This window comes from Anser anser (assembly GCF_964211835.1).
Source record: "Anser anser genome assembly, chromosome: Z".
Classification (NCBI taxonomy): Eukaryota; Metazoa; Chordata; class Aves; order Anseriformes; family Anatidae; genus Anser; species Anser anser.
In genome coordinates, this window is record NC_139723.1 from 50,047,060 (window position 1) to 50,073,309 (window position 26,250).

At 41.1% G+C, this 26,250-nt stretch overlaps 1 long non-coding RNA gene across 2 annotated transcripts; it reads right to left on the reverse strand.

Annotated features, from left to right (window-relative positions):
- Positions 1–10,357: 10,357 nt before the first annotated feature.
- Positions 10,358–26,244, reverse strand: LOC310889521. Of its 2 annotated transcripts, XR_014576598.1 has the most exons (4): positions 25,776–25,901; positions 24,076–24,148; positions 22,256–22,462; positions 10,358–15,804 (listed from the first exon to the last, which is right to left on the reverse strand). It is a non-coding gene; the product is annotated as an uncharacterized lncRNA (long non-coding RNA). The 2 variants fall into 2 exon arrangements; XR_014576599.1 differs by lacking the exons at positions 24,076–24,148; positions 25,776–25,901 and adding an exon at positions 26,105–26,244 and having other exon boundaries at positions 10,359–15,804.
- Between the last annotated feature and the right edge of the window lie 6 nt (positions 26,245–26,250).

A 26,250-nucleotide genomic window follows, 5' to 3' on the forward strand; every position in this document is an offset into this window, starting at 1 on the left:
GTTAGCAAGTCTCCAGTCACCTGGTTCTCTCCATCTGACAATGACCACTGATAGATGATGGAAAGTAGTTTAGCAATCAAGTCCGCCAGATCCCTCAGCACCCTCAGGTGGATCCCATATGGCCCCATGGACTTGTGACAGTCCAGGTGGAGCAACAGGTCTGTAAATATTTCCACGTGAACTGTGAGGAGGGTGGTTCTTCTGCTCCCTGTCCCAGACTTCCAGGTCAGGAGGCTGAGTACCCTGAAGATAAATGGTCTGGCTAGTAAAGACAGATGTAAAGAAGGCATTGAGAATCTCCACATTTTCTTTATCCTCAGTAGTCATGTTCCCCAACATGTCCAGTAAAGGATGAAGATTTTCCTTGGCCCTCCTCTTACTGTTAATATATTTGTAAAAACATTTTTTTTATCTTTTACAATAGTGGCCAGGTTGAACTTATGCTAGGGTTTAGCCTTTTCGATTTTCTCCCTGCGTATGCTGGCAACTTCCTTGTACTCTCCCTGAGTTTCTTGCCCCTTCTTCCACTGGTCATAAACTCTCTCTTTCTCCTGAATACACAGCAAAATTTCCCTGTTCAGCCACACTGGTCTTTTTCCCCTCCAGCTCATCTTACGGCACACAGGGACAACCTGCTAGTGCACCTTTAAGACTTCCTTCTTGAGGAGTGCCCAGCCTTTCTGGACTCCTCTGCCCTTGAGGACCGACTCCCAAGGGACCTTCCCTACCAGTGTCCTGAACAATTCAGTCTGCCCTCCAGAAGTCCAAGGCAGCAGTTTTACTGACCCCTCTCCTGACTTCACCAAGGATATAGAACTCTACCATTTTGTGGTCACTCTGCCCAACACAACTCCTGACCACCACATCTCCCACCAGTCCTTCTCTGTGAACAGCAGGTCTAGCGGGGCACCCCCTCTGGTAGGCTCACTAACCAGCTGTCGTCCACGCACTGCAGGAACGTCATAGACTGCTTCCTCAGGGCTGTATTGTATTTCCAGCATATGTCCGGGAAGTTAAAGTTCCCCATGAGAAAAAGAGCTGGTGATTGTGTGACTTCCACCAGTTTCTTATAGAACACCAGAACACCTTCATCCTGGCTTGGTTGTCTGTAGCAGACTCCCACAAGGAAGTCTGCCTTGCTGGCCATTCCCCTGATCCTTATCCACAGGGACTCTACCTTATCATTCCCAGCCTTGAGCTCAACAACATCGAAACACTCTCTAATATAAAGAGCCACACCACTGCCCCTCCTTTGTTGCCTGTCCCTTCTGAAGAGCTTGTAGCCATCTATTGCAGCACTCCAGTCTTGGGAGTGGACCCACCATGTTTCAGTGATGACAACTAGGTCATAGTTTGCCCGCTGCACAACAGCTTTCAGCTCTTCCTGTTGGTTGCCCATGCTGAGTGCATTGGTGTAGATGCATTTCTTCTGCACCATTGCCCTCACCCTCAACACTGGCATCACTCCCCCACGCTCATCTCTATCAAACCTCATTTCATCCCCATGCCCCTTGGTACCTAGTTTAAAGCCCTCTTGATGAGCCCTGCAAGCTCCTGGGCTAGCACCTCTTTCCCTCTTTGAGACAGGTGGGATCCATCCGCAGTCATCAGGCCAGGTGCCGAGAAAACCTCCCCAGGGTAAAAAATAAAATAAAATAAAATAAAATAAAATAAAATAAAATAAAATAAAATAAAATAAAATAAAATAAAATAAAATAAAATAAAATAAAATAAAATAAAATAAAATAAAATAAAAATTCTTGTGATGGCACCAGCCTCTCAGGTGTGTGTTTATCAGCTGGGCTTTCCAGGTCTGATCAGTATCCCTCCCTGCCACTGAAGGGATAGAGGAAAACACCACCTGCACACCCACTCCATCCACTAACTGCCCCAATCTCCTGAAGTCCCTTTTGATAGCCTTCAGGCTTCTCTCAGCGATTTCATTGCTGCCAGCCTGAATTATCACTCAGGGATAATAATTGGAGGGGAAAACCACACAGGAATTTTCCTGTTAATGTCCCTGACACAGGCCCCGGGGAGGCAGCAGACTTCACTATGGGTAGGGTCTGGCTGACATATGGGGCTCTCTGTTCCTCTCAGAAAGAAGTCGCCTATGACAATTACCCTTCTTTCCTTCTTGGTGGAGGCAGTCTTGAGGCATCGACTTCCTTGCCCTAGACAACTTCCTGGGTGGACCTTCACCTTTATCCTCACCTACCTGTCCCTCAAGCTCCAGAGCCTATTGTGTAAGGGCACCTGGGAAGGTGAGGTAAGTACAGAAGGGAATTGCCTGTGACACCTTGCAGGGACCTGTTTCCATTCCTCCCCATATCTTAGGTCCCCTCCCTCTGCCCAACAGCGACAGGGCAGGGAGTCCACCACTATTTGGGGTGTGTCACCCCAGTGCGCTTCTCATGGGCATGGCAGGGAATTGCTCCACCAGTCTAATTTCACGGACTAAATGAAACAACTCCTTAAAATATATACATATATATATATATATTATGAGGACGATCTATTTTCTTTGAAATACCACTCCTGTGTTGAAAGACGTGAACATGTGAAGAAATCTGTAAGGCATTTAATGTCCCTGTTTGTTGGACTTTATATGCGTCTTAATCACATCTTAAAGACAATATGTATGATAACTGAACATGAGGTTTCTTGCAAGAGATTTAATACCACACATCACATTTTAGTACAGGAGAATTTATGAAGCAGAGTTTTGAAAACAAGGCTGAAAGAAAGGTCTTGCTGCTCATAAAAAGACTACAAATGTTCATTACAGTGATACTTTTTTTTTGTATCAACCTTAATGATTCTATGATAATAGAATTCTCAGATTTTAAAGACTGTAAATTAGGATATCACAGAAACATGGTGTGTATTTAGTCAACCATTAAATCTCATCCTTTTTGTGGCTCAAAGTAACTGGAATACAATCAAGATACTTTTTTAATTTTTAAACAGAGAAAAAAAATTAGCATAATAATAATTCAATTGTGGCTGTGTCACAGGTTCTGCATAAAAAAATGAACTAGATGTCCTACAAAAAGTACGCTTTCTTCCCTCTTTTTTATTTCTGGGGCAGAAATAAAGGACAAAAGCAACAATTTGATGCTCTGTAACAAGCAGCATGCTGTAAACCCTTCCATATTACAATTCCAGCACCTGATGTCTTCAATTTGTAGTGAGGCATATCCAGAATAGTGACTGATTATTTCTGCATGGAGGATCTGTGCTTATTAGCTATTAACCACTTGTTCTTTACAAAATATCAGATGTAAAAAGAGAACTGTCTGAACCTTGAGCATAGCTGCTTTTCAATGCAGCCAGTATTTTGTTTGTTTGTTTTCCTCCAGAAAAGGGTACTATTCTGTTTTGTAACTGTGGTGTGGTTTTGCTGGACATTTCACCCATGGAAGAAACCACCACCACCATCAGAAGAGGTTCTGACATAACCTTGACTTATCCTGCTTCTCATTAATGCTGTGAATTACCTTGTAAAACTAGAGGGAGGCCCGGGGAGGAGGTTTGCTCCCTCCAGTACTTTACATTCTCATTCTATACAAGCCTCTTGGTTCATTAGTCATTGGGTGCAAGCATCAAAGATCCTAACTTGTTTGGTGTTAGACCATAAACAAGAGCTACTAAAAGAAAACAAAAGCTCTCTCAGTCTCTGACAAGCTTCTGAAAAGAGAGAAAAATGGTATCTAAAGCAGATGTGAGTTACATCCCAAAGAAAATTGAATTAAATATTTCTGTAGTCATTGTTTTCTTCCTTATTAGATTTGAGCCCAATCCTGCAAAGTACTGAATGCCTTATGCTCCTCAGTGAAGTCAGAGAGCACTGTGGGCCCTAGACACTATACAGCCACACTTGTAACTTAGAGATATCTCTGGATCATTCATAAAGGCTAAAAATGGCATTCTGAGGATGGGAAGTGGTGCTTTATCTCCTTCCTCAGACCTATTGGACTTCTGGAAAAGATAAATTGAAATAACTCAGTAATAGTTTTCCTGCAGTAAAGAATCATGAAAGAGTTGGTTCTTTAGAGGCAATTGCTAGCTACATCATAAAAAATTACAGTTCAGGGACAAGATTTACATTTCTAGCACTTTGAATATTTCTTCAAAATGTGATGGCCTTTGGCAGACATCTGTGCTATTGTTACTGTCAGAGCTAAATTGATCTGTAGTCTGTGATTTATGGTTCCTGGGACAAACATTTTGGATATGAGTTGAAAAATTAAGTCCCTATCTACAGCCAAAGTATCATAATTTGGGGAATGCTCAGGTTGGGCTATAGTCTCAGTCTCTCCTCTAATCTTAGATATATGTAAAGTTACAGAAATTTGCAGTGATGACAATCTGTCAGTGTCTATAAGAGTGTAATGTATTGTGAAGTTACCTTGCTCCCTTTTTTTAAAAAATACAAATAGAAACTACTGACAGTCCCAGATAACTTTAAGGCAGGTGACTGGAAGAAAGGTTAAACATCACAACTTTGACAATCAACCTTCTTACATACTTTAAATCACTGAAAGAATGGAAACCAGTAAAGTAATAACTCTTGGTGCTATTAAACAAATAAAAACGTAATTTTCTTGCTTCATTTTTTTTAAACATCTTTTTATCTCTACATCTATTTATGTATGGAACTTCTTGACAGTAGAACATACCCACAGATAGAAATAGGAGAACAATTTTATTATTCTATAATCCCAGCTCCTATCTGATTGTAACATCCTTGTTTGCATATTCAACAAGTGAATTTGCAGTAGTCCTTCCTCTTGTGAGTTAATGCACTCACCTTCTTCAATCCACAGCTATAATGTCACCAAATTTATGCATATAATAGGAGAAAAAAATAGCGGTCTCCACTATGATTAGTCTTTTCTCCCTCATTCTTCTTAATCGATCCAAAAGCCAGAAAAAGAAATACATCTGGCAATATTGACATTTATGGCTTCCAGAGGAGAATAAAAGAACTAACAACAGAAAGCAAGAACGTATCCTCTATTTCTTAAGCATTCAAATTCTTAAAAATGATTAAGAACAAGAGATAGTTGGGCAACATAGTGTAAAGTAATATCTCTTATCTGAGACATTTTTCATCTACAGCTTATCTCATGAGCACTGAGGGCAGGTATTTTGGATGACCAACAGTATCAGTTGTCAGCACCTCAACATGAGCACAAGAAGTGAAGAGCAAGGATAACAAAAGGTTTGTTACAAATGGCAACAGCCTATGGAACAGCAAAGCCTGCAGTGTGCAGATGGGGAAAGAGCTGGCGTCACAGAGACCTCTCCTTTCAGCTGTTCATACCTGCTGTGCACTTAAACCAACTCTATCATGTCTCTGGTCCCCTGGGAGCTGCATTAGCTTGCCACAACTGAATTATTAATGGTTTATTCTCCAAAACCCCACATCTCTCAGGCACAGGAGAAAACAAGATCTGCCATATCAAGTTGGGTAAAAGGTTTCTCCAGCCTACTCATCCTGTCCCTACTGGTGGCCATACATGAATGCCTAGAGAAAATACATAAAGTCAAATCAACAAAGTATCATTCAATCCACCAACTTCCAATCTGCTTTTAAGAAGACAGGAAGGAGATACTTTATTTCTCCTCCAACATTTCAGTTAACTTTATTGGCTTGCTCTTAACTACCTCTTTCTTACTCCCCCAAACCCGCATAAATAACCTTTTTTATTACACAAAATAAAAAAAAAAATAATCCCAATAACATTCTGTTTTTAAGGAGATGTTATCCATGCGCACTGAAAAGTCTGTGGAGGACTCAGAATACTCTCACACATGTAGCATCTGTCCCCTGAAAGGAAACAAAAGGAGAAACAGAACAAAAGTGACTGGCCAAACAAAGCAATGGACCAAGTAGCTGGACATGATGACTCTCTTACTGCAGCTGCTTGTCATTGCCATCAGTACAAAGCCAATTCCAGACAGCCATGCTGAGGAAAGGGAAGTTCCTGCAGCAAATTCTGTCTGGATAGCAAAGAGCAGAGCTCAAATGACTTAGAAAATGTTTCTGCTCTTCCTTGTTTGCCTCATATCCCAGCTCGGTCTTATTTTGGTAAACTTGCTGCCTTCTCTCTGTCCCCTTCTAGTGCCTCCTGCCTTCTTTTAACACTACAAGCTCTTTAGAAATGATGGATGACACCTGCGGTGATCATTCAAGGGCTTAAGTTTCTTGCAAAGGATCTGCTTTATTTTCTATTTGGTTTTAATTGGCTGTGCATAATAACAAAAGGGGCTTCACAGCCCCCTGCCCACAGTCTCTGCCTGAGAACCTCAGCCCTTAAAGGCACAGTCCCCACTGCCACAGCATCTTCTGGAATCTTAAAAGAATAACATTTAAAAATGTACAAAATAAACAAAACAGACAGATTTATATCAACCTCATAAACACACAAACTCTGCTGTCTACATGTAGACACATGATAGTTTATAGTTGCGTATTGCAGTCAGTTATGTTTATAGTATGATATGGGCACTTACTCCATCTGTGCACTGGCTTATCTGAGAAGAACCTATCTGTGAGAAACAGGGACCATTTTAAGATGAGCATGTTAATTACCAGTGAAAATTAAGTCTTTTGGGCCTTCTTTTCTTCTCTCTGTCCCTGGCTGAGATAGTTGCTTTAACTCAGTTGTGTGGTTTAAATCAGCATAAACCAATCTTAATGTCCCCAAATTGGTCCTGACGGCACTTCTGTGTCCATGCAGTGCAGTGGATTGGGAAACTGATCAAGGCTGAAATACACTCAGCTGCATAGGGGAAAAACAAAAAAGAGAGAAAGGAGGAGAAAAAGAAAGAAAGAGAAAAAGGAAGGGGGGTGGAGGAGGAAAGGAGGAAGGGAGGAAGGGAGGAAGGAAGGAAGGAAGGAAGGAAGGAAGGAAGGAAGGAAGGAGGGAGGGAGGGAGGGAGGGAGGGAGGGAGGGAAAGAGAGAAAGAGAAAGAGAGGAAGAGAGAAAGAAAGAGAGAGAGAGAAAGAGAGAAAGAGAGAGAGACAAAGAAAGAAAGAAAGAGGGAAAGAGAGAGAGAGAGAGAAAGAAAGAAAGAAAGAGAGAGAGAGAGAGAAAGAGAAAGAAAGAGAAAGAAAGAAAGAAAGAAAGAAAGAAAGAAAGAAAGAAAGAAAGAAAGAAAGAAAGAAAGAAAGAAAGAAAGAAAGAAAGAAAGAAAAAGAAAGAGAAAGAGAAAGAAAGAGAAAGAAAAGAAGAAAGGAAGAAAGGAGGAAAGAGAGAAGGGAAGGAGGGAAGGAGGGAAGGAAGGAAGGAAGGAAGGAAGGAAGGAAGGAAGGAAGGAAGGAAGGAAGGAAGGAAGGAAGGAAGGAAGGAAGGAAGGAAGACACCTCAAGGAGGAGGAAGAGGGAAAGAATAAAATAGTCCTAATGGGAAGAGAGCAGTCACAACAAAATTTTTCACAACAGTCGCGAGTCATATCAGCTTAATTTATCTGTGGAATTACAATACCAGAGGATGCTGCTTCATGTAATGTCCAATCCAATCTGACTGTGTGATGCCACCAAATATGATATTCTCCCTTGTCTCTTGCTGGATCTCATGAGTGTTTGGCCATGGCATACATCAGATCACCTTTATTGGTCCTACCTTCTCACCAGGCTGTACATTGTAGGTGTGCAGTGCCAGATCTGATACAAAGAACAGGGGAAGGGGAAGGTGGTGTGTAGTGGGACAAAGGACACTCAGTTCAGCCTGCAGTTAAATCAGGGTAAAGATACAGGTAAATACAGATAAAGATATGCATAAACTGCGCTCAAAGGATGCAGAGGCAACAGAGGAGTGTCTCACTCCAAAGCTCTTTTTTCCCACTCACTCCTACTGATCTGACAAGGTTTGGCAAAAGATTTTGCCTCAACTACACTGATTACCAGAGTCCGGAACTCCCGCCATGTTCAACTTCCACAGAAAAGGTTCACTTCTGTTTAAATAATCGATACACAGAACTCTAATTTTTTTGTTTGTTTGTTGATTGGTTCTTAGACCATAACTGGTATAGGATGAGCAAAAAGCGTGAACACAAAAATTAAACTTACCAACTGAACTTTAAAAAATAATAATAAAAAAATAAATAAATTAACCTAAGTTCCCCGAAATGCTGACAGGAACCATACAGCTTCCCTGACAGGCTGAAAATACTCCTTGGAGCATGTGTCTGGTTGTACAAGGTCTTGGGGTACTCACTTTGTAATATCTATTGCCTGTCTGAGCAAACACTCAAAAAAATATGGGGTTGGGTTCGTCCTTCCAAGGAGGAAGGAGGTACCCAACTTTCTATTGGTAAAGTATAACTTTCTGTTTCCTACTTATTTATTATTTGGTGATGAGATCTACATGCAAGTGATGAACATCCATGTGCTTTAACACCTTCTCTTCTTGGCCCTGTGATTTCTCAGCCATGCTTCCACAAGAGAATGAGTTATTTGGGCACATATGACAGATCCAAAATATTGTAGACCCGTAAGCAAAATAGTTGAGCTAGTATACACTCACTCTGTGGATTCAAATTTGTTCAAACAAAAGTATTTAAAAGTTAACTTTGTCCTAGCAGATTTTCTGCCAGATCACATATCAGCAGTCCTCTTGTAGTCAGCAAGAAGCCAGAAAAAAAATACTGTATCACGTACATTTTAATTTGACAGAATTTAGCTACTTTGACAGAAATGTAGTCATATATTCAGGTCTGATCCAGATGAAATTTGTAACAGGAGGTGATCTGGTGGTTTTCCAATCAGGTATTTCTGGATGTAGAACCCTAGTGCCAGCACAATAAAACTTACTAAATCCTCTTTTAATCCTCTACCTGAAGTTGCAGGGGATTTCTAGCAGCATGAATCATGGAACAGGGATTGTTTTCTCTTTTTAGTTTTGTGTAGTTTTTTATAAGAAGTTCTCAACTCCTTCCTCAGTTCTGTGGTCTTGAATCTACTGACAATCTCTGTGGCTTAGCTCAGCACAGTGTACCACAGCAAATTCCTTCCTATCCAAACATTTTATTCTCCTGTGCCTGCAGTGAGTAGAAGCTTAGCAGTGGAAACCTTCAGTTTAATTGTTTATTTTCAGAGGTACTGGTTCTCTTCAGTGTAAACAAAACTGCTTTTTGTGTAATTTGTTGCTAGAAACAATGTCCAAAGTAATTTAATAGATACTTTAATTGCTTTCAAATTAATAGCCCAATCATCTCACATATTGTTCAACACTCCCAGAGAAAATCCTCTGGATTAATGGTACTGTTGTTACTGTCTGTGTCTGTGGTGTGTTCCATATTCATACACCACAATGCTAATGCAATTAGCATTAATGCTGGACTCTAAATCTGCGGTATATGTAAGCTTCTCTCTTTCTTTACATATTTCTTGTGCAACAATCTTTAGGTTTTGCGCTTCACTGGAATATGGACTACCTTCCATAATTTTCATCTGGATAAGGGGGCATCTCTTTCACAAATTGCAGGTATCTCCCAGTGTCTTGCCAGCAGTCAGGAATGTTTGAAATCTGGTCTCCTGAAGGGACTCAGCACCCAAAATTTCAAAATAATTCTGCCTTATGTACAGAAATTATGAATGCTCCTGTTAATTTATCTCATGCTTGATGACCTCATTTAAAGTATTTAAAATTACGCCATTCATATGCGTGTACTTTTTCAACTTTCCAATACTCTTGAAATAGACTTAAATTTTCTTGGTATTCTGTTCTGCTTAAATAAATGGTTGAACTCAGAATTATTGAACCCACTTTCTGTCAGAAATTATGAGAACTTTTGTCTTCTTCCTTGTTGCTTCCCTTTTTTGAATGCAATCATAAGTAAATACACTGAATTACAACTTAAATCTTCTCGTTTATCCCCTTCACTCACAGAAAATTTAACGCGTGAGGGGCTTTTAAAGCTGCTTGCATCTACTCAGATCTTTTCCCAGATTTTTTTTTTTTTTAATTTGTTATATATTCAGGTTTCAGTTTTCTCCAGTACCAGCAGTTTTTTCCTGAATGTGTTTATTTGGTGCCTGGATTCAACTGAAAGTGCCCAATGAAGATAGATGAATTCTCCACCAGCCATTCATGTGCATGTATTTTTTCAATGATGCCTAAAAATAGCAGCCTGTTCTGCATTAGCTCGTACACTAAAATGAATCTGTATCAGTAGCCAATATTCAAAGCCATTCTGCTCAATAATTTTGATTAATCATGCTACCCTGGCTGAAAAATATACATATGTATATGTATGTACATACATATATATATGTATACATACATATATATCCATAACAGAGAAAAGTTTTTCTGTGAGAAGATATGAAACAGGCACCAAAATGTACCCCATGGAGAAACAGGGAGCAGAAGATAAAGGATGTGAAAAGGGATGTGATGAGAGGCATGGAACAAGGCAAAATCAGTTGACATTTTGAATATGATTGCATTTGAATATCCAGTCAGCAAACTTGGACAGGAAATGTCATGAGAATATGCTTTCTTATGCCATTTACAGTACTTCCTGCTTCCAGTCAGGACAGATATTTCACCAGAACAGGCTTTTTAGCTTTCTGCCATGGAAAAAAACAAGGAAGTACAAAAATGCACAAAAATAAAAACGTTAAAAATCACACAGTGTTTTCAAACTTTTTAAAAGGACTGCTCCCACTGCATTTGGGCAAGCCTTTGACTTTATTTTACCTTGTTTTCCTTTACTTTACCCACTTCCACAATGAAATATGGTGACCAGGCAAAAAGCTCATATGCAAATTTTAACCTTTCTGACTTTGGTATGTTTGAATCTAAGGATTTGGTTCAGGTCTGATAGAAATAACCTCTAGTCTGAATGCCATTTGTTTTTCAGTGTTTGAGGTGCCTGGAACTACACTTAAAAGTCATTTCAACCCAACATATACATACAGAGCGATGACAAAACTTTAGAATTTTAGAATGAGCCCAAATCCCAGGATAACAAACATAAACACACACACACACAAAGAAAACAAAACCAACAAAACCAAACAACCACACTTTAGATGATGCAACAGTGTACAGGGTCTGGCTGAGATGGAGTTAAATTTCTTCACAGCAGCCTGTATGGTGTTGTGCTTTAGATCTGTGACCAAAACAGTGTTGATAATTCACCCGTTTTAGCTACTGCTGTGCAGTGCCTGTGCAGCATCAAGGCCTTCCCTGTTTCTGACTCTGCCCCATTGAGGAAGGAGGCTGGGGCTGTGCAAGAGACTGGGAGAGGGCAGAGCAGGGACCAGTGACCCCAGCTGATAAAAGGGGTATCCCATGACAGATAACATCATGCTCAGCAATAAAAGAGGTGTGCCATCTTTCAGAGGTAGTCGTTGCTCAGAGGCAGGCTGGGCTTTGGTCTGCTTGTGATTGGTGTTAAGTGAGTGCTGTTATATCACTTTTTTTTTTTCCTTTTCTCCCTTTATTTATTAAAATTCTTTATCTTGACCCATTATATCTTTCTCACATTTGCTCTTCTGAGTCTCTCCTCCATCCGGATGTGAGGGAGTGAACGAGCAGCTGGCAAGTGCTTTGTTGTTGGCCAGGGTCAACCCACCACAAACAGGAAGGTACACACTTTTTCAAAGGGAAGAAATGAAAATAAAATAATTTATGTGCTAACTCTACAGAATGGAAGTAGAAATGAAATAGGAGGGGCACTTTTCATTTTCAAGCCAAAGGGGTGTACTCCATGGCCACACTTATGAATGTAACAAACATCTGTCCCAGGTGCCACTTCTTTCTTACTGGGCATCAGATCTGTATACCTTGATTATGTTTCTAGTCTATAAAACTGCACATATGAGCAGAAGTTTTATCACACTGTTCATGTCTCAATAACAAATTTTAAAAGAAGCCTATAAATCTTTCACCCCTCTATAGAAAATGCATCATCCAGACATTAAGTGTTACAACACCAGAAAGAGATGGGTAAGCATGCTCTATTTTAAAGACAAAGAAGTCAAGAAAAAGACATGGGGTGATCAGTGCAAGGCCACAGAAAGTTGGTGTCAGGGTTAGGGCTGGGGCCTTTCCTTCCTCTTAACCCCGCCTTCAGGTCTGTGAAGGACATTTTGCTTCTGTCAACAGCCCACGTAGTTTTCTTTCTTTGTTTCCTTGGGAGTCCAGAGACAGCAAAACATATAGAGTACTCTACTTTTGAAACACCATTTGCTACAATTATGTTAAAAATACCAGCTGCTGATGAACCACTACCTCTGTCATGCATGACTGATAATACCAATTTGTGCACCTCAAAAAGGCCAGAGAGGTGCATACTTCAATTCTGTTTATTTATGCTTGCCAATTTAATCTTTAGTTTAATAATTCAACAATGGCACTGTTTCCCCTCCTTTTTTATTAGTCACTGGCCCTTTAAACTGAATGGCAAGAGTTTTTTCATGTCTTTCATGTTATAGTAAAGAACTTGTAGATATTTTTTCCCCTAAGTCATTGTTGAATTTGACAGCAGGACTATTCATCACAGAACTAGCTGTAATTAGAGCAATTGTGCAGATCACACATCTTTCTAGTTTAATATTTTTTTTGTTTTGTTTTATTTTGTTTTGTTTTGTTTTTTTCTTCTCTTACTGCAGCTTCCCTAAGTGAAAGAGGAGGATAAGCAAAGGCAGACAGACAAGTGGACCACCTACTGACTAGGTTCCACCACGGAACTGGAGAATTTGTTAAATACCTTTGTGCTAGAGGAAATTCCTGCCGGGTGCTTTGCATCTCAGCTTGCCAAAGGTCATCATTATAACAGCACCCCATGCTCTGTTCCTGCTTCCCAGGCAGGAAGGGGATGGCACACTCTGCAAACACTGATATACCTATGTTTTCTGTGAAGTGGCTTAGGGTGGAAAACTGAACCAAACTATGAAGCAGAGGGAAAACAGCACTGGGAATACAAAATATAGAGCAGCCTGCATTGTAAAAGTTGAAGAAGAAAAAAGCTCTTCATCTCAGGCACCTGTTTATTTAGCCCCACCTCAGAAATTAAAACCAGGTCACTAATTAAGACATGCAGCGCAATATCATCTGGTTTCCTTACTGAAAAGGCACACTGACTTACTGCAGGCTGACAGGGTATCTTTCAAAAATCTATCCTCAGTCACACCAGACAGCTCTACGCAGCCTGACCTTCAAAGCACAGTGTGAATGACGTAAGAAACTGCTGTCCTGCAAGGCACAGCTATGAGCATAATTCTTGTCCTCCAGACCTAGAAATGCTTAAAAGCCTAAAAATCAGACAACTGCCCTTAAATACTTAACTGAAAGGAAAATTAAGGACTCTGACAGTCATCTGTAAGATGGTTTATTGGCTTGTCAGCAATGCCTTTCTACTCCTACTTTACTGATTTGCTATCAAGGAAATCTCTCAAGTTGTCTGTAAAACAAATAGAAATATCAGGCTTCAAAATCATACAGGTAACTTTACAAACAAATAATTTACTGTGTAACATCTGCTAAACACACAAACAAAATGGAGTCAGACAATTGACCACTCCTAACAAAGGCCACGCAGTAACATGAAAAAGAACTGTTGGCATATCAACTGCATTTTTTAATTCCAGACAAACTTTCAAACCAAACCAAGCATATTCTTGAAGGAAATCTGATGGCACAGATATCTTCTCTTTCCTGGGGACAACTTGGTTTCATGTGAGAGCTCAATTAGCAGTAAATATTTTACTTAAGTTTGTAAAACATTTTAAAAAACAATTTTCTCTAATAAGAAAAAACTTTGAACAAATTGTCTTTTGGATATATGGATTTTTGCCTGTAGACATTCGTAGAAGATATGTATGCATGAAGATATGTATGAGGTTAAGCAAAATTGGGTTTAGTATTTGTTAGTTCTAATTGTGCAAAAATATATTTCTTACACGTGTGAGCATGTTATGCAGTCTTTCCCCTCAATCACAGATAGGGATACATCCACATCCAAATGTGGAAAGACTATTCTAATTACGAAGGTCTGACAACGAGCTGCTGCACTCACATTGTCAAAATCTCAGGCACAGTACAGCTCTTTTGTGTTGTCTTCCTGGAAGAAACAGATCCAAGAAGGTTCAAATTTCACTGTTCATTCTCCTTATGAGACTAGCAAGAAATGTGTAATATAGGCAGTTTTACATCTTCACAACCTGGGGACCCGTGTCTGACTTTTAAGAGAATTTGCAGCTAGTATAAAATAAAGTAACCATTATAAGATAAAGAAAAAATTTAAGGAGGTTTGCAGTAAAATCAATGAAGTTTAAAGGTCAGTCTTCAGTGTGTCCTTATCATGCGCTATGCAGACCAACTGCGCAAACAGCACAGGACTCATAGACGAATGCATTACACACGTACAGACTTTGTTAACTCAACCTGCGTCTGTGTATAGGCCTGATTTTAAAAGCCCTTAATAAAATGAGTCTCATTAATGTCAAACTGCTTGATTTGGGACCTGATTAAAAACCATCTGACATTAATGAGACTCATTTTATTAAGGGCTTCCTAAAAGTTGGAGTTCAGATCTGAATTTTACTTGACCTGAGCAAAAGCCCATGTGAAATGCATAGAACCATGATTTTACCTTTAATTAGGCTCTATTAAGGACTTCAAATGATTTAAACATTTATGCTACTTTGACATCCAATTAAGGACATCAGTTTACTGTAAACATTTGGGAAGGGTAGCATAAGCTTTTAAGTTGTCATTTCTAAAGTACAACAAGCACTTCATCTAATTCTAGCTTCTATCTATTCAGATAAATGAAATGTATAATGTTAGCTAGAGCTTCCAACACATTTTAACAACTAGAGGTTCTGCAGCAGCAGGAAAATATTAGTTACGTTTGCAATACATAGTCTCACACAGGCAAGCCTAGCAGGTATGAGAGGCTGCTCCTCTAATAAACACTGTGTTATGAGATGACCCCACATTGCCCCTTGCTGTTTCCATGGCCTTCTTCGCAATGCACACCGGTGAGAAGGGGCAAGGAGCAATGTCATACCACATATCAAATATGTCTTGTACTTACCTGCACTGTTGCACTGAGGTACTACACACTTGGTATAAACTCAGTATAATAACCTCTTTCTGTAAGTCACCATTCTCTCAAATTAGTTTCCCTGGCTGCTCCAGGGGCAGCAGAGCAGCATGGTTTTCTTAATAATGAGTTCACGACAAAGCCAGAACCCTGCCCAGATAATTTTAGTTTTTCATGGCATATCCCGCTATATTTCTGAACATAACTGTTTGTCTTATTTTTTCTTAGTTTGTTTTATGAACACTTACAGGTGGTTTTCCAACATATTATGCAACATGCTATCTTTAAAAATCAGTTCTTTGAACATCTGGAAATAAAACTTTTGAATTAACAGTCATATTTTCATCATTTTCAGAGTCTGTCAGGCTTTGAGCTTTACTTTCTTGCCTTTCCAAGAATAAATCTGGTAATCTCTTCTGACTTTTATCAGGTCACTCCAACTTTCTGTGATATTCCTTGTGAATGGATTTCATTATGTAAGAACAAGTTTCCTTGAGACATTTAGTTGCTACAGCTGGCTTCCATGTGTTAACTTCTCATCCTGACAGCATCTCCCTGTGACACTAGAGATGAAAAGCTTGCCAGTTGTGTTATATTGTTTTCTTTGTTTATGTTGAAAGGTTTTCCGTTTGGTCCTCACCTGTGATATTACTGGTGCTGAACAAAGCATGTTCTGTTGGAGGAGGAATTCTTGTTTTCCTAATGCATGCAGCAGTGTTCAAGCATCATTTCCTGTAGCCAAAGAAACAGTAACAATATTACTCAGAAATGGTTGCATCATCTTTGTCATCTTGAGACCATTTCACAGCCAAGTTAACAAAATTTGTCTGTGCTTCCAGAGAAGCCAAATCGGAATGAATATACATTGGGACCCAGCCCACAGATATTCAGCTGGCATTGTACAGTTGCGTGATCAGAGTCAGTGCCCTCACCAATTATGCTGGAAACATAGCATGCTAATTCAGTGAGCTGGACCCAGCTCTCTGTTACTCTAATGTAAAGCTGGAGTATTTCCTCTGATGACAACAGAGAGTGATAAACAGCTGCAAACCTGATCAGAAAACAGGCCAGAACTAGAGCTGAACAAGTAACTCAAAATATGAATTGCCTAAGCAAGTACAGGACACTGGCTTTAGGAGTCTGTTGCGTGTCGCTGGATTTCTCTACTTCACTGGAAGTAACAAGATTGAGTATACAGTCCCTTTTTCTTTTTATTCAATGTCTAACAAAAAAATATATATTTTTTTTTAAATTGACATTTCTTATTCATTATTTGAGTGATGGGAGTGATTATATTTGCTCTGGCTTTGTTTACTTTATTGATGCATAGATGAAGTAAAAAGGGAACTAACTGACACAGGATATACCAAAATCCATCTGTGCTGGCAAGTTTTAACTGACCATGTAAATCAGAGGGTATTGTTTCTGTCTCTGATGCTACAAGTGTGACTCTGCTGATCAGAAGGAGGTCTTGAGAAAGCTCAGTCTTCTTCCTCTCTCAGGGAGAGCTAGCATGAACATTTTAAGCTGTTTTCTCTCTGGGTCACACAGGCCTTGCCCAAGGCACCATTCCCAGAAAAAAAAATTTAAAAAAAAAATTGATTATAAGATTTATTTGCTGAGTAGAGCTTCAAAATGTAACTTTTAAATGTCACATTCACATTGTGTTTTTATCTGTGAGCACAATTATGTTGCATTCCTGAGACTCTCATGAAAGGTTCACAGAAGATAATGAACTGGGGGACCGGATCTGAATGATAATCTATATACTGTAGATACATGTCTTACATTGTGAATATTGAAGTTTAGGGCTACTGACCTTCAGAACTGACTAAAACAAATCCTTTCTTGCATCAAAACAAATCCTTCTTCAGCAAATAATTATGTGGTACATGTACACTGAGGAAGTAATTCTTCAGAGTACAAGAAGGATAACGCTTTTCAATGCGCAAACATCACTTCCAGGGTAGCTCTGCATACATGCTCTTTTCTTTTCAATGATGATTCTGAAAGTTTTGTTGTTGATTTTGTTTTGTTTTAACTGTTAACAATTGCAAATACAGATTCCATATATTAAACTGGCCCCTGCACCATATTTATTTAATGTATTAATCTGCATTTTAAAGCATGGGGAAAACTGATGTAAATGCAAAAGGCCACAGAAAAGTGCCAGACTTTGAACAGGTATCTTGGCAAATGTTCTCACTTTCTTCGTTTGCTCTGTAAATGCTCAGTTACTGAATTAAAAATTTAAAAACACAAATATTTGTCTCCCAGTAATCCAGCTGAGGAATCAACAAAGAACAGACAGAGGGGAGGTAAGACTGACACAGAAGTGAAGAAAGAGTGTTAATAGGAGTGGAAGAACTTGACGTAATTTAGAACCAGTGTTTTATATTTCTTCCAGAATGAGTGAAACCTTTCCGGGAGCAATCTAATTTCCTCATGAACTGTGGGAGTTTAATTTCCTAACAGCAGAGAAAGGTGGCAAAAACTGTCTTTTGCGTCACTCACAGTATAAATCCTGACCAAAATCACTTTCATTTTTAAAAACAGTTAAGCCCCCAAGAAAATGTACTTTATTGTCAGTATCACATCATTTACAAAGCTGGGGCATTTAACAGCAAGGAAATGAATACTTAGGGAGATCGTAAATCATATATTGCCCACATAGTAAAGTTGCATAGTATTCTTATCAGTTATAATAAAATGTCTATTTTGGCCTTAACTCTGACCATGGGCTTAACTTTTCTAACTCTCATTTTGGTAATTAATTTTTTTATTTTATTAATTCCTTCTTCAGTTATTTCCTTATCTTTTCTCTTTACTATTCCCTTCTCTCTTGCTATATAACAAAATACAGCAGAAACTAAAATCCAACAAAAGTGATTTGCAGACAAATGTTTAAGAACTTGGCTAAACTTAAGACTCAGATGATGCTTGTGGCTATAAACATGTTTGTTTCATTCTTTAGTTATCATTAATCTCCAGCAACAACCTTTCAGACTATAAATGCACAGCTGAGGACAAATGGACACATAGGAGGTTCATAATCATATGCAATATTCCTAGAACCTTCTGAGATAAATGAGTTGTCCAAATTACTGAGCAGTTAACTCATCCAGATCCCTGTTCTCCTTTCATGGGTTGCTTCCTCCAGTACTGGTTTACATATTACTGTGTTGAAGACTCACCACTGTGGTAACTTATAATTCAAAGTTGCCATTTATCACTTCTGCAGGACTCTGTACTTTGAACATGGACAACCTGTTCCGGAGCATTAGGCTGTTATCTATCACAAAGATATGATACCTCAAGTGAGAACCTCTCAGCAATACTGTGTGAGATACAATAGATCATCATGGTCATTATCATTGATGAAAACTTTCATCTGTGGCTCTTGTTTTTCGTGATTAACACAGTTGAGCACAGAGAATAACATCCCAAGAGTAGGACACAGAACAGCTGTCTTGGTAAGAATGAAGTGGAGAAATGATGAGATGGACAAAGAGGAGAGAGAAAATCTTCACAGCAGCAAAAAGATGAGCAGAGAAGAAAAGGCAGATGGGCTGAAGAAAGGACCAAAGACTGTCTAAAGAAAAGGATGTGAAAGAGAGAATTTGGGAAAGAGCTCTCATCAATAGATTACTTTGTCCTTTGTGCCAAATCAAAGAACACCAAAGAGGCTCTGACAGAAACTGTCTTCAGCACCTCTGTCTTCAGCATATGGAGCACAGAGTTGTCTGCAGATATGTGCACCTTCTGCATCCATTATCACAGAAATGCCAGAATTGTCTCCTTAAGGAATCCATATAGCAAAATGATTATCCAAGGTAAGTGAACAGTGTCATCACCTTGAGAAAAACACTGCACTCCCAGCATTTCTCTTTGTAGCTGGGCCATTCTTAATGGGAGCCTGCATTTCTGTCCCCCATCTCCTCTTCCAGACTTCAAATCTGCTAGGACTTATCAGAGAGAAATGAATAATTTCCCAATTTTGTTTAAAAATAAATATGCATTCTTGGCATTGGCTTGATAACTACTATGCAACAGGGAAGAGAATATTCAGTTCTATACGTGGTCACAGTACCCTTCTATTTCAGTAAACCCTTTGTCTTCTTCACTATTCAAGAGCAAGAAAGTTTATGAACAGTATCTTAAAAGAAAAGGATGTTTCACAGCTGTGACCTTCCACTTCCTGAAGACAGAATTATTGCAGGATTATTTCTTATTCAACCACCAGCAGCTAGAGGTCATATGTCTTAAGATACCTGTACCCAACTTCTTTCTTGTCTGGAACACAGAGTGTGCAAAAACTTGCCATACCTCAAAATGATAGATTTGTGTTCTTTCAGTTTCCTTCCCCATTAATATATTCAGCACTTTGAAGATGTATCTTCTGTTAGACACAGGTTTTAGTGAAGAAGCTCTTTTTATTTCAAGGCCCAACAATTGCACTGAAGTCCTATGCAAAGAAATGTCAGGAATATAATTCACAGGAGTTTTACCGGGACTAGTGGAGAGCCCCAAGTTGAAAGGGATGCTCTAGAACTAGTATTTCTATACATTAGTTAGTGGAAAAGGTGCTCAGATTCTTTTACAGATTAAAGACATGACTTCCTCAAGCAACAAGAAGAGGGCAATGAAGATTAAGTATAATCACTCCACCATCATGTACCTAGTTTTTTAGGCATGCACATGAATATCATGACAAGATGAGTCTCATGGAAGCACTTGAACAAAGAAAAAGGAGCAAGAACTAAGAAAACAATCCCACAATGAAAGAAGGTACCAGATATTTATGTGAAGCAGCTAATACCACCTCTCCTGGTGAGGGGTCTATGATAGTGGGGTTCAGACACAAACGGAGCCAGCCCAACTACAGCTCTGGAAATGAGGGTAGGCCATGCTGCAAGACACAGGAAGTACTATGTTTCTCTCTTCAGTTAAGTGCAAATACCTACTGTTTTTTAATAATGTTTCCAGTTTGAACTTTGGAGTAGATCTTCACTTGCCACTGGACCATTCTTTTTAACAGGAATATGACCTCAGACATAACGATAACAACAACATATTGGTTTAAGAAAAGAACAGTGAAATGAACAATGCTTTTTGACTTGCTGCTACGATAGAATGCTGCTACGATAGAATGATAAGAGAAAAATTATCTATCTACCTACAGTACAGCTGAGTCAGTTTAACAGAAAAGTGTTGCTCTAATAATTCTGACTCAGGGAATGACTGAGAAACAAGTTAACTGGAATGTTAACTCAAATGAACTTGGGTTAAATAAAACAAAACAAAATAAAACAAAACAAAAAAATCACAATGAAATTCTTCCATGTGGATGAATTCACCCAGATGAGTCACTTCAGATAAACTCTCTTTCCACCACTAAATGAAAGGGGCTCAAGGTAACTTCTACAGATGGAATTCAGAGCCTCACATTGGAAAAGTCACTTTGCTGGCTATTTTTTGCATGTATTTGTGATCCTATATTTGAAACTTTACAGTCCGATGAGGAGATGGAAAGTGTAGTTCTGAAAAGAACTCCAGATTTCATGTCACAGGATGCTGGATCAGGCAGTGAAGCCACTTGAAAAAGATCCCTTCCTTCCACTATCCTTTCTTTCTTTCTCTCCATGCCTTAGCCATTTATCCTAGCTATGCACTATGGTTTCCCAGAAAAGCTAGTAAAGCTCTTTGCACTGTCAATCAGACATCAGAATTAAAACAAAACAAAACCAAAAAAAAAAAAGAGAGAGAGAGAGGAAAAAGAAAAAAAAAAAAAGAATGATGTAAGTTTTGTTAACGTGATTTTAATGACACAGTTTAGATTTCAGCCCAAAGAGGGCTGCGCAAATGGGAAGATGGCAAACATAAGCATGCTGGCACAGGCATGAGTACAGGCAGTTGGAGTTTCTTCAGATAGTTTTGCTACTAAAGCTATCATCTTTTCAAAGTATGCCTGCCAGTAAGGTCAGAACTAGAATGAGGTGGGAGCCAAACCACCAAAAAGACAATAAACACAATCAAAGAAGAAAAGGTAACAGAAAGCACAGGGTGAACAGAATGGAAAAATATGCAATGCAGCCTTATTCATAAAGATAAAATGAAATCCACATGGTAATTGAATAAAGAACCTCTCTGCTGATCACGTAACAGCATCGGTCCAACCATCGCTGATCAGCAAAAGCCCAGACCAATTCCAATGTCCAGACCCAAATTCTCTTTTCTCACTACCAACAGACAGCATCTCATTTATGTCCCCAACGAGGAATCCGGCCTTTATTTTCCTTCCTGAAACACTGAACTTGTGACACTAAATTGCTCAGGGAAATGCAAGGTGTGGGTTAGAGCACACCCTGTGCAGAGAACTCCTCTGTCAAATCCCCTTCCCAATTTCTTTCTGTCCCTTTCTCCTGTCCCAGACTCTTTATCTTCACCCTCTCTGTTTCTCGTATCATCTACATTCAGGGCAGGAGGTTTTCCTCCTCTGCATTGCCATAAGGGTCATTAAAGACTGCTGTCTGTTATTGTGCTCACTCCCACACTGACCGAGAAGAAATGGGAACAGCAATTGCGCCATAATTTGCTGTGGACTGCTCGGGGGTAGGGGCACAGACCCTACAGCCTACGCACCAGGAATGGTGAGGGTGATAAACTTGAGGTATTGGCTCCTGAACTCAGAAAAGTGTCTAACATACTGGTGAAAACTGTCACTTAGAATTTGGCCATACATTGGTGGCTTTTCATGAGAACAGCGATGCACTCAAAACAGGGATCACATCCTGTTTCAAAATATAAGGAGACAGGTATTTGCCAAGGAAAAGCGGCTAGTATTATTACATCATGTGCAAAAGCAGTGTTTTATGTAAACAACTGTTATTCTTTTTAAAACAGCTGAAGTTAAAAGTAAATAAAATCAAGGGCAACCCTGAAGCATGGAAAACTGCAGATCAAAGAACTGTGTATCAGCAAATTGGATCATGTGATGGCTAGTGTCAAGTGACCCAGCTGCACTGTTAGTGAAACCAGTTAAGACTGAAAACAAGGAAATCTTAATGCACTTTTAGATTCCAGAAGTATCCATCTTTCTAAGGCAAACTCTAAACCACTCTGTGACACAACCTTCACTCTTTGAAGCTTTCTCCTCTCTTCTCTGAAGAGTATTTTCACCTACCATGCTCCGTGATCTCTCACTCCGAAATCTGATGAACGTTTACCCCCAGTTCCTTCTGAAGTAGTTCTCTGTTCTGCAAGGTCTTCAGGAGCCAGCATGTCGGCTTGTAGGACTTCTTGGAGGACTCTGGGCTGTCATTTGCTTTGAATGGTGTTTTCCTTCTTAATTATAACCTGAGGGTGACTAACACATCTCCGGAGCACTGATCTGCGAAACTCAAACAGAAAAATGTTGAAAAGTTGAAATCAACCACAGCCTAGACCACTACAGCTCGGGAGCCAGAGGGATTTTCAGAGCTGGGGAAGGACTACAGAGAGAAGAAGAGCTTCAGGAGCAGGTAGGCAAAACAGTGAGAACAAAGGCAATTAGATCAGATGAGGAAAGTGAGAACAGAGACTTAGGCTGGATCCTGGATTACAACCATTTGACCATTTGGAACTAACAGTAGTGGAGGCATCTAGGGATTTGTATCAATAAGTAAAGGACAAGGCAGACGCATAGAAACTTGCATTTTGAGCAGTCAGGTATTGATTTTGACCAAAGCAGAGGGGTAAGAATGTGGAGAAAAAAAGAGATAAAAGGCACAAGTTGTGACGATAGTGATGAAAAGGATCAATTCTCCTCTGCCCTTGCTTGGAGGAGAAAAACCTTTCCCTGGAGTGTGGTGTGTACAGAGAAGCTACCTGGCCTCTCACAGAGTACAGAAGCAAGCTCACATACAGCAGGTATGCTGAATAAAACTACACCGCTGCTGATAGTCCCATTGGTGCTCTCACCATGCCCCTATCTCCTAGCCCTGTTGGAAAAAAAATCATCTTATGTTAGAACATGGCACAGCTTAGGGATGCAGTTCTCACATCTCGTTGGGAGGGAATGCAATCCCATCTAGGGATCTGGCTGTGACAAGGTACTCTGCAAAACTTTGCAGTTTGGGGTACACACTGAAATGGTTTCAAATACTCCGTATAAGACTCCGTATATAACCAATGTGCAAATGCTCCCATGTTTGGATTGCCAGCTGCCTCAGGGGGCTCAGCAAAGAGGGCTCTGCTCATATAGAAAATGCATCTGAGGACTATATCACTCCTTCTTCAAAGGCTGTTTTAAGGTATGGCATAACTTTGTCAAACTTTTTGTTAGGCTATACCGTTCAAGGTAGCATCATGAAGAGATGCTTGGGCCCATTTATTCTCAGGAAAATAATGGTGTTTTTATCAAGTCTATCAACTCCTAACAACTTTGGTACCTGTGTATGAGATACTCTGTCACATAAAACTGGAAGTAGATACTGGAATGACAGGGAGGCTTTGTTTTTTGCTTATAGTTTGTGCCTTTTGTGCCAGATTAAAAAAATAAAGAAAGAAAGAAAGAAAGAAAGAAAGAAAGGAAAGCAAGCAGATCTATGTCAGGTCACAAGGCATCAAAGCAATTTCACTATTTTCACAAATTTCAACAAAATTCACTGGGAAAAAATCAGAAAATAGATTTGTAATTTATCATTTTAAAATAAAACATACCAAATCTGCAAAATGTTCAGGTTTTATGATCCACAGATTGCTTCATGCTTCAGTAAGATGGCTATTCGTGATTAGGTATACTTTAAACACTTGAGATACAGGAAGAGAACTGGCTTGCATAATTGCCATTGAACCAATCAATAAGGAGGGCTAATTGCTAGAGGATATTTAATGTCACATTCAATAAACATATATTTATATTTGCTGCGAGGTGTAACTGTCTGGGCCTAACACTGCTGCTACTGAATCTAGCGAGTGTTGTGGTTTTGGTAGAAGTATGATTCGTAAAACAAAGGCCATTACCTGTGAAATCCTGGGAAAGGTACGTCCCAGGTCTTGAAAACTACAAGGTCTTGAAAATGTCAAGGTCTTGAAACTATTAACAGGAGTAAATAGGATGTTGTAATACATTAAGCAAATGATAATGCAAACTACAGGAAAAAATACTAACAAGGAAAAGCTAGCAAGAACTGGCAAATTAATTTTGCATACTTAGAATAAACAGGCAAGCAGAGAATGGGTTTTCCATTTTCTCCCCTTTAAAAGCAATTAGAAGATATGGGAGGAGGTTTCTTATTCTGGAGGAGGCTCAGGGGTGACCTTCAACAAGGTCTCTCTAGAACTACCTGAAAGGAAGGTGTGAGGAGATGGGGGCTGGCTTCTTCTCACAGGTAATTAGTGATAGGACTAGAGGGAATGGCCTCAAGTTGTGCCAGAGGAAGTTCAGGTTGGAAATTAGGAGACATTTCTTCTCAGAAAGAGTGGTCAGGTATTGGAATGGGTTGCCCAGGCAGGCAGGTGGTAGAGTCAGCATCCCTGGGGGTGTTCAACGAAAGGTTGGACCTGGTGCTTAGGGACATGGTTTAGTGGGTGACATTGGTGGTAGGGGCATGGTTGGACCAGATGATCTTGGAGGTCTTTTCCAACCTCAGTGATCTATGAAAATGATCTTAAAGCCAGTAACAGTTTAAAGTGGAATGCATGGTATTGGTTGTTTGTCTTTTATTTCTACATTAGGAAAACAACGTTTTTGATGGTAGGGGCACAAGTCTTCGGGGAGGGGAAAAGGCACACCATGTTACTGCACGATTTTCTGCAAAACATGTAACTTCTCACATTTCAGGACCCGGTGATAAGGAGAACGATGGCTGCCTTTGTAGGACACCTTAGGCTCCTCAGAGAAAACAAAAAACATAAAGACCCACCAATATCTCAAAAGGCTACTAGCGCTCCTCCCGTTCAAAACCCTTCACAAACAGGCAGCAAGCCCTCACAGCAGGTCTGTCAGCGCCGCGTTTCACTGAGACTCGCTCTAACTTCCAGCAACAAAGAGAAGACCCGTGGGTGGCTCCGAGCCGCCGCGGCGGCGGCTCCCCGGCTCGGCCCGACAACCCACACAGCCGGGCCGGTGCAGACGTGGCTTTCCTCACACCCCACCCCACCCACCGGCCTGCGCCACCTTCCCCACCCGCCGCCTCCCCGGGCCCCGTCCCGCCCCAACCCCAAATGGTGCCCGCCGACCAGGGGCGGCGAGCGGACCCCCAGGAGGGACCAGGCGGGAGAGGCAGCTCCGGGGCTGCCCGCGCCCCGCTCCCGTAGCCCCGGGCCCGGCCGTGCGGGGCCGCCCAGGCTCCCCGCTGCCTCTCCTCGCCGCCGGCATCGGCGGGGGCACGGCCGGGGGGCCCCGCGGCCGCAGCAGGCGGGAGGCCTCGCCGCAGGCCTCGCACCTCGGCGCGGCCCTGCCGGCGGGGCGGCGGCCGCCCGGCCCGGCCCGGTGGAGCCGATGGGGAGCCCCCGGGTAGGGGGCGGCGGGGGCCGCGGGCCCCGGGGGGCGGCGGGGCGCGGGACCGGCGCGGCTGCCATTTCTCCTGGCCCTCGGCGCTGCCGGGCGGGAGCGGGGGCGGGAGAAGGAGGAGGAGGAGGAGGAGGAGGGAAAAGGGAGGGAGGGGAGAGGGAGGTGGCCGAGCCGGAGTGAAGTGAGGCGCTCAGCTGCCAACACTCACACACTGCCTGCCGCCGCCGCGCTGCTCCCGGACCCCGGGCAAGAGGGGGGAGAGGAGGGAAGGCGAGGCAAAGCGAGACGCGGGAGAGGAGGCAGAAGACCCTTGGCAGGGGGAGGTCAGAGAGGAGGGAAGCGCGGAGAGGGGGGAAGGAGCCTCCTCCCCGCCGAGAGACGACTTCCCATGTAGCAGGGGACAGAGGGAGAAGGCTGGCGCTCAGAAACTGTGCGAGAAGCTTTCCCAGCAAGTTACTTAATCCCCGAGGAGCAGAGGGAGGAGGGGACAGCAGTAATCACCGTTGCCGCTCATAATCACTATCCCCAGCCCCTCACCATTTGACCCGCGGGCGGTTCAATGCACTATTCCAAGCTCTTCCTAGTTTCCTCCTCGGGGTAACTTCGGAGGACGCGCCGCCGGTGTCGCCGGGAGGCGAGGAGGAGAAGAGCCTCGGAAGAAGGAAGGAGAAGTTTTGTGGGGG